The sequence below is a fragment of the Artemia sp. Qi Xiang Cuo genome, chromosome 2 (assembly GCF_049724085.1).
Source record: "Artemia sp. Qi Xiang Cuo chromosome 2, ASM4972408v1, whole genome shotgun sequence".
NCBI classification, from domain to species: Eukaryota; Metazoa; Arthropoda; class Branchiopoda; order Anostraca; family Artemiidae; genus Artemia; species Artemia sp. Qi Xiang Cuo.
Genome location: NC_142795.1, coordinates 10,886,964 through 10,896,653, shown reverse-complemented (window position 1 = coordinate 10,896,653; position 9,690 = coordinate 10,886,964). Strand labels below are relative to the sequence as shown.

The 9,690-nt window shown below is 36.4% G+C and overlaps 1 protein-coding gene across 1 annotated transcript in view; it reads left to right on the top strand.

The window, feature by feature from the left end:
- Window positions 1-202: 202 nt before the first annotated feature.
- Window positions 203-9,690, top strand: part of S6kII (Ribosomal protein S6 kinase II) — a 245,358-nt gene continuing 235,870 nt past the window's right edge. The window contains exon 1 of the mRNA XM_089105528.1: window positions 203-303. The gene's annotated coding sequence lies outside the window, so the exon portion shown is untranslated. The remainder of the gene's footprint in view (window positions 304-9,690) is intronic.

Sequence of the window (9,690 nt, the reverse complement as noted above, 5' to 3'; positions counted from 1 at the left end):
GTGAAGTGCTTTTTCTGGGTCTTGGGAACTTGCCCATTGCATCAAAAGCCATGATTATTGTGTTAAATTTGGTGCAAGATCCTTTTTTGAATGGAACACTATAATGAAAAAACGTTGATAGGGTAGGCTAATGTACCCAGTGGGCTTGTCAGACAGTTTATCACCACCTTAACAGTTAGGCTACATCATTAGATTATACTGTTTTAATTCTAGCCTGGATATAAGCCAAGATTGGAGGCTTTTGAGAAGAAAAGTGTTAAGAAAACACTCATTACTTCATAATATTTAGGAAAACTATAGAAGGTATTTTGAAACACCTACTACCAGGGGTGTCCTGAGGAGGGAGGGGAGGGGCATGCCCCCCCTAAAATTTTTGGTATTTGGTAAAATTTTTGCCAAAGGCAGAAATTTTGCAAAATCAGCCAAAATTTAGCAAATTCTTGATTTTTGCAGAAAATTCAGCATGAATCAGGTAGTGATTCAGTGAAATTTATGAAGATCCCCCCCCACCCAATAAAATGAGCCTCAGGATGCCCCTGTCTATTACCACTCCTTCTTTATCTAGAGGGCCCTGGGTAAAATTGCAGTAGCCTAGGCTGTATAATTTAGCTAAGATTAAAGGGAAAATGTCACTTGATGCCTTGTTTTATGTTCTTTTATAATTCAAGAATTCCTTCTGGGGCTAGTTGCATTTTGAGCACTTAAAGGGACTCCAAAAATATTTCTTTTTTGTAACCACACAAAGAAGTTATCAACACTAGTTAAGTTATTGAAAAGTGGTTAAAAACAAATCAATGGTTTATAAATAAGTTGTTCAAGAGTAACATATTCCAAAAATACTTAATTATAACAATTCAAACCTATTTTATTAGGCAACTCAAATTTAAACTTGTTTTGCTACTGTCTCAAGTTTTTCAAATGCTGTTGACAAAAATAGTACTGAATTTTGTGATTTAAAACTTTGCTGTCAACAATTCAGGGTATATATTTGCACATTAGGAGGGTGGGCATGGGTGAATTTCATGGTAAATTTGCAGTTGGCCATATAGTTTAGCTAGGATAAAAGTGAAAACATCATTTGATGCTTTTTTTATGCTCTTTCATTATTCATATAAAATACCTTTGGGCCCCTTTAAGGGCTCAAGATGCAATTAGACCCAGAAGCAATTCTTGAATTATGAAAGAACATGAGAAAAGGCATCAAATGACATTTTCATCTTAGCTAAATTATATGGCCCACTTAAAATTTATTGGGCCCTGACCTTGGATGACCTTTAAAAATCTTTGTGTTTTAAAAGTAAAACCTTGTAAAATAGATCTTCTGCTTTTATGAAGCCCAACAAAACTGGGTAAATTTTTACCAAATCATATTATTGACTTACAAATAAAGTGAATATACCACTCAATCCCTTTTTTTTGCTCTTTCCAAATATAATAATTATTTTTGTTGGAAATGAATTTTACCCCCACCCCTATATATGCCAATTCAGGTTATATATTTGCTCATTAGGAGGGTGGGAGTAAAGTTTAACCTTATCTCTCATTTACATAAGAAATAAAATTTACCCCCACCCCCTAATTTGTAAATATATACTCTGAATTGGTATAAATAGGGGGGGGGGTAAAATTCCTTTCCAAAAAAAAAATGATTATTATGTTTGGAAAGAGCATAAAAAAGCCATCAAGTGGTATATTCACTTTATTTATAAGTCAATAATATGATTTGGTGAGAATTTACCCAAAACTGTTTTCAGGTTCAAAACTTTGCTCAATCCCAATTTATGAAGTTTACAGATCCACAAATACTTTTCCTAAATTTAGAAAAAAAAACTCATTAGTATGGCTGAAAATTCTGCTCACAACAGGAATTGAATTTTTAGAACTAAAACCAGAGAATAGGATACACATAACTGAAAATTAATGTAAAATGTTGTTTTGTTAAAGTTTCATCTGGGAATTAGGCAAATTTGTAAGACTTAGAAATCAGAAAAGGGTTAACATGGAAGCTTGTCAATACCTTCCCATAGTATGTTTTTGGCCATGGATTTATTACTGTAAGTTTCATTTTCCTATCCTAGCCCCTTTCCAAGATAGCAAAAAGTAGCTAAACTAGAATTTGGTAGTATAGGATGACCTATTACAGAAATTTTTTTTTTTTGCTGCTTTCTTAGCTTCTGGCTTTTTAGATGCCACTTTCTTGGCAGGAGCCTTTTGATAGACACCACCTTCTTGGTTGTTGATTTCGTTGCTGGTATGGCTTTTTTGGCAACAGTGGTAAAGTTTAGTAGAATTGCTTTCAAAGTTTTATGAACTATAATTTTTCAATGTATTATGAAGCAAAAATTGTTTTCTTTGCAGTGCTCTTAATTCTAGGCTTACCTTAGCCTAACAGTTTCAAATGCAATGGTAGTCAATAGTTGAGCCTAGTCTTGGGCCCAGACCTTTAGCTTGAGCTTAACCCTAGAATATTCTGCCTATAATCTGTCTTGGACATGAGATCTTAAAGTTAAAATAAAGTATCTAAATTATTGACATACTCTGTCATTCAGACTCTGATACACTTAATCTAAGGAAAGCATTGCTAAGAAGTGGTTGTGCCTCATTTGTCACACCTGCTTAGTACTCAGTTTTATAGACTATGAAAAAGCATTGAATTTAGTGAATAGAAGAGTTTTAGTGAAGGTCCAATCCTTGTATGGTATACTAGGCAAATAAATTAAAATGATTAGTGCTTTGTTTAAGCATTGCTGGGGTTAAGGTAGTGCAATATTTGTATTAATAGGATTTAATGACCCAGGTACTAAGCATGGTACTAAGGCACAAGCATGGTACAAACACAAGCTTAAAGTAAGCACAAGCATTAAATAAGCATAAGCATGGTACAGAAGCACAAGCATAGCAGGATGCTTCATCTTCTTTCTTTCATCCTTTGAAAAAGACCTACACTTCTTAGAGGCAAAGACTATGCAATCACTAGAACCAAGCTCAGCTGGCTTACACACTATTATTGATTACCTTCAAAAAGGTATATGTAAGAAGGTGCAGGGTTTGCTTCTTTTATGCACTACTACTCACATAACTGCTGCTTCTATTAAATATTTTCTAATAAATTTACTACCCACATAAGGCATACATACAAAGGCACTAGGCCTGCTTCTTGTATGCACTACTACTCACTAACTATTTTCACTAGTAACTCATGTCTTCCTCTTACACCAATTTTGCCTACAGGCTGAGCCTTTTAGGTGGCCTGATAGCTCTTTCATTTTGTGTTTTAGTTGGTTCAGGAAAACTATTATCCATAGCACAGGTCCTGGCACTAGGTGTTACATTTGTTGCTATTGGTGCTAGTGGTATTTGGGATAAGGGGGAGCTGCACCATTTGTGATGTGATTCTGCTGGAGACATGGAACCTGTTCCAGCAAGCTTAGTGGGAGATTTGTTTTTTGCCAAAGCTGACCTGGCTGTGCATTGGTGATCTTCAGGACTATATTGTGAATGACCAGAAATGTGTTTTCTATTCCTTCTAATCACTGACCCCTCTTCTGTTTTCACTGTATATGATCTTGGATACACTGAATGAGCAACCACTGTTGCTGGTTTTCAAACACCTTGTGGGGAAGTTTGAATACATACACTATCACCTACTTCAAGAGGGGCCAAAGCTTTGGCTGATTTATTGTTTTAATACTTGTGCTGTTGTTGCATTCTCTCTCAACTTTTAAGAAATACTTCAACTGGTACTACTTTCTTTTGTAGATGATTGACCATGCATGGTAGGGTTGATTGCAATTGCTTACTCCTAAGAAGTTGTGCTGGAGAAGCAAGACCATATACATATGTATTTCTATACTCTAGTAATCCCAGGTAGGGGTCATCACCATTTTCTGATGCCATTGATATCAGGTTCTTAGCAGTCTGTACTGATTTTTCAATTAGGCCATTTAACTGTGAGTAAATTGGGCTGGATTTGATGTGCATGAATCCCCAGGCTTCTGTAAATCTTTGGAATTCTGCTGAGGAGTACTGTGGGCCATTATCTGATATGAATGTCAAAGGTAATCCATATCTAGCAAAATGAGTTTTCAATTTAGTAATTTCTTTATTTTAAGTTCAGCTGCTCAACTTGTCAACTTCAAAAAAGCAGCTATGATAATCTGAAGTGACCAAGAAATCCCCTCCATTCCACTTGAAAAGGTCAGATGCAACCTTTTGCCAAGGAAGAGGAAGGATAGAATGGTTGACTAACAGCTCATTCTGATTTGAAGGTATATTCTTAGTGCACATTCTGCATCTCCAAACATTCTCCTCAATGTTAATGTTAAGACTTGGCCAGTATACTAAAATGCAGGCCTGTTGCTTTGTTTTCTTCTCACCATGATTGGCTGCATGCAATTATTTTAAGATTTCAGGTTGTAGCATTTGGGGTATTACAATTTTGTCTCCTTTAAAAATGATGCCATTTTCATCCAAAAGCTCATGCCAATGCTCTAATAATTGGCTATGCTTGACTGGCACATTTTCCTGCAGCTTATCCAGATTTTATGGCCTTGGGAATAGAGTTCAACTGGGAGTCTTTATTGGTTTCAAGTTTGATTTCTGCCAATTTGTTGTCACTCACTGGTATGTGTTTGATGATTTGGTGTACATATACATCTATTTCCTTCTGCAGTTTGTCATCAGTATCAGGTAAGTGTTGCCTGTAGAGAGCATAAGCAACAGGAATTTCTGATCCAGGACAAAATGCAGATGTAGATCATAAGGCTGAAGCTGCAACATAAGTTTCTTAGTTCGAGGTGGAGCCTTCAGGATTGGATTGGCAACAATATTCTCTAGTGGACAATGATCAGTAATGACGCTTGCACGTGTTCCATATAAGTAATGGTGAAAATACTTGTAGCCATAGACAATTGCTTAAAGGCTCTTTTTCAAGTTCTGAATATTTTGTTTAGTTTTACTCAGTGCCCAAGATGAATAGGCCACAACTTCCCCACTACAGCGAAGATGAGCTCCCAAGCCATGGCCAGAGGCATCAACTTTCAATTTTACGTTTTTACTAGTATTTACGTTTTATGTTTTTACTAGTCAAAGAATGATGTGTTTGAGACAATGGAAGATTTAGGCTCAGATAGAACTTTATCATGCTCTTGGCACCAACTAAACGTGTCTTGTTTGGCAATTTCATGTAGGGTCTGGTTTTGAGTGGACAAGTTAGGTATGTACTTTCCCAAGTAATTCAGCATTCCTAAGAGGGTGAGGAGCTCTTCTAAGGTCTGAGGACTGGGCATTTGATTGATAGCTTTTATTTTTTCTGGATCCAGAGAAATGCCTTCATGCCTTCTTCTCCAATAATTTGTCCCAAGTAACAGACATTGCTAACACCAAACTGGCATTTTTCCTTATTAAACCTCACTCCCTTCTGCAGTCCTCAATCTAGGAGGGCTTTCAGTTGCTCATCATGCTCCTCCTTGGTTCCCCCAAATACCAGGGGAACCAAGGTATTTGGGTAACAAACATACCTATCCAGATTTCCATTCCTCTGCAAGGGACCTAAAGTCCCATTTTATAGAAGGCTGTTGAACATCCATGGTAACTTGAAGGATCCCACTTCTGACACCATGCAATATTTGTATTAATAGGATTTAATGACTGAGGCTACCTACAAAATAAACCAACACATAAGCAAGGCACAAACATGGTACAAACGCAAGCATAAAGTAAGGACAAGCAAGCATATAGTAAGGCCGAGTCACGACGTAGGCAATAATGCTCATAAACTCCACAATTATCATTTTTGTAAAGGATGTGGGTTAAAAATAATTATTATTATTATAAGCCTAAGCATAGTACAGAAGCACAAACATAGCAGGATGCTGCAGTTAGGAAATGAGTTTAGTAGCTTGTCTGGTTTTAAATCGGGAATTAAGCAGGGTTGTGTTCTCTCTCCTTTTATATGGATCATTTTTATGAACTTTATCTTAAGGAGTACAGGAAAGACAATGGGACACCTCAGAATCAAATGGAGAGTAAAAACTCTCCTGGACTTAGATTATGCTGATGCTTTAAGTATCCCAGATGAAAGTAGAAATGAGTTTAGGAGCTGGTTTTGTTTTGGATTTGGAGTTAAAGAAAGTTGCATTTTATCCTCATTCATGTATTATTTTGATAGACTTTGTCCTATTAAACACTGCAAAATCTATGGGAGAACATGGAATCAAATGGGAAGATAAATATCTCTTAGACTTAAATTATACTGATGATTAGAGTGTCCTAGGTAAAATGGTTACTAAAATGAATGATTTTTGGGAGGTTTTGAGAGTTCATGGTGCAAGAATAGCCTATAAAATGGAAGTTGAGGTCCAGATTGTTTTTTAACAGTTGAGAAAAGTTTGGAAGAATAGAAAGATAAGTCTGAAAACCAAGATTAGAATATTAGAAGCTACAGTGATGGCAATGGTCATGTATGTTTCTAACAAGGGTGCTTTAGAAGATAGAATAGGATCTTTAAGATGTTTTCCAAAGGTATTGTCTATGGACAGTTTTGGGTGCCTATTTGACTGACCATATTTCAAACAGTAAGCTATATGAAAAATCCTGCTTTCTAGGGGTATACTCTGCCCTGGTTCTATCCTACTCTCTTGGGCTATAATGGATGAGAGATTAAGATTGCTTGGACATGTTTTCCAGATGAAGGATAACACAGGTTTTTTGGCCATCCACTTAGGACCAGGGTTGTCTTGAAACAGGGTGGGAAGAGGATGTATGAAAGGATTTAAAGAAAATTGTAACAACCAATTGAGAAGTTCAAAACAGGGAAGTTTGAATAGATTATGGTAGGGGAACAGTATGCACAGCTGTGTTGGCCTCAGGCAGCCTGGTGCTGCAGTGAGTTGTAAATAACACTAGATGTGAGGATAACTTTTGTGTATTTTAAACTATAAGTGTTTCTAAATCTGATCACATAAAAAGGGAAAGTTGTATGAAGAACTTTATTCAAGGCATTTCAATGACAAAGGAGATTTGGTCATAAGAGGTAACAAAATTGCTCCAAAAAACGTGCCCACCTCCTCAGTGCCAGCTGCAATAGATATGAACTAAAAGTCTCTCAAAGATATGTAAATAGTGTAAATGGCCTTGCATCTTCTAATGTTGAAATAAGTTCCACTGATAAATCATGCAAATCATTTTACAGTGAAAGGTCAGTAAGCTTTACTCTTTCTGAACTGACTGTTTTTGTTAGCAATTAATTAAAAAAAAACTTTTTCCACAAAATAAGTTTTTCAAAGAAAAGTAAAGAACTCCATTAAACAAAAAATGAGCAAAAATAAAATCAAATAATCTACCAAGCCTGAAACTACCACAAATCAGCATCGATAAAGAAATGAAACCCAAAAACAAACAGAAATTACAATAATTAACCGAGTAAAACTCAAAACGAGCGGAAATTAACATAAGTTGGGGGCACAACCCCTATGCCTTCCCAAGGCCAGAACAAAATTTGCACTTTACTGAAAAAATATAAATGTTTTTACTATAACTTTAATAAATCAAATAATATTAACATTTTTAATTACTAAATATCAGTATATGTATATTAAACTGACAATGCACATTCATTTGTATTTTTTCAGTAAAGTGTAAATTTCGTTCTGACCTTGGGAAGGCATAGGGGTTTTGCGTCCAACTTATGTTAATTTCTGCTCGTTTTGAGTTTGACTCAGTTAATTGTTGTAATTTCTGTTCGTTTTGGCTTTCATTTATTTATCGATGCTGATTTGTGTTAGTTTCACGCTTGGTAGATTATTTTATTTTGCTCATTTTTGGTTTAGTGGAGTTCTTTAATTTTCTTTCAAAAAATTACGTTGTAGAAAAACTTTTTGAAATTAATTTCTGTTCATTTTATATTGGCATAGTCTTTTCAGGGAAAAAGAAAACAATACTTTAAATCTATTCTTTTTTTAAGACTTTAATGTTTGGCCTGCTATTTGTATGCTGGAGAAAAATTTTCAGCAATTTTTAACTACACACACCCTTTTACAAATCTGGACACAAATGGTACTGTTTAATTTAGTTTCATACCTCCTCTAGTTGACCTGAAATGGAAAACTTGATACCATTTGCAAAAAAATCTGTTTATTTTCTTTGATAGCTTGGATACACATACACTATTTTGATTTGGTTAAATTTTAAGAGCAGAAATGGGAGGGTTGGCGTGGAGGGTGGACGTGGGAGGGTAGGAGTGGAAGGAGGATTAGTTGCCCTCAAATCACTTTCGACTATTAAAAAGGGCATCAGCCCTTTCTATTTTCAATCGAATGAGCCCTTTTCGAAGTTCCCATGACAACTCCTTTGATACGAAGTGCCCTGGTCTAAACAACAACAGCAACAACAAAAAATAATACATTATACCCACTTCGATCTTTACTATAAAAATGTCAGCCTTCCAATAACTTTTGACTATTAAAAAGGGCACTAGGACAACGAACCTTTCTATAAACACCTTATATGCCCCCAGGGCATAAATTACAACCCTTAGGCTACCCTAAAGTCTGTTAGGGTGGTTGTCATCCTCTAAGACCGAATTTCTAGAACTTTCAACTACGTTAAACAACATGGCTATCTCAAAATTTTGATTGGATGTGTTTGGGGAAATGGTGGGCGTGAGACGAGTGTTAGTCGCCTTCCAGTCACTTTCGACTATAAAATAGGAAAAAGTTTCTACGACAACTTCTTCGATACGAAGAAGTTTCTTCGACAACCCTCGGGGGTTGTCGAAGTTTCTACGACAACTTCTTCGATACGAAGTACCCTGCTCTAAAGGAAAAAATTAATAAATAATACATTGCGCCAACATCGTTCTTATGTGCCCCCAGGGCATAACTTAAAACCCTTACCCTGAGGGTTGTGGGGGAGTTTCCTCCTCTTTACTTAGTCCCCGTTTCTTGTCTCGTTCTCGAGTGTCCCCGTTCTTTACTTACGCAGTGCGATCGTGCTGCCTATGATTTATACAACAACTTGCTATATAAACCTTATATGCCCCCAGGGCATCACTAACAACCCTTGCACTGAGGGCTCTGATGGGGTTATCATCCTAAAAGAACCAATTTTCAGGACGTTCATCGACGGTGAACAAAATGAATATCTCAACATTTTAATTGGACGTGTTTGGGAAAATGGTTAGCGTGAGAGGGGTGTTAGTTGCTGTCCAATCACTTTCAACTATTAAAAAAGGCACTAGCCCTTTCAATTTCCAATTGAATGAGCCCTTTTGAAGTATCTACGATAACGCTTTCAATAAAAACTTTATATGCCCCAGGGCATAACTTACAATCCTTGGGCTGAGGGCTGTGGGGGGAGTGGGTTGTCATCCTTAAAGACCTAATTTCCAAAACTTTCAACTACGTTGAATAAAATGGCTATTTAAAAATTTTGATTGGATGTGTTTGGGGAAAAGGTGGGCGTGTGAGGGGGGTTAGTTGCCCTCAAATCACTTTCGACTATAAAAAAGCGTACTATCCCTTTGAATTTCAAATCTAATGAGCCCTTTTTCAAGTTTCTACAAGAAATATTTCAACAAAAACCATATATGCCCCCAGAGCATAACTTATAGTCCTTGCCCTGAGGGTTGTGGGGGAGTGTCCTCCTCAAAAATATATTTTCTATCTGGAAATCAACTACGCTGTACAAAAT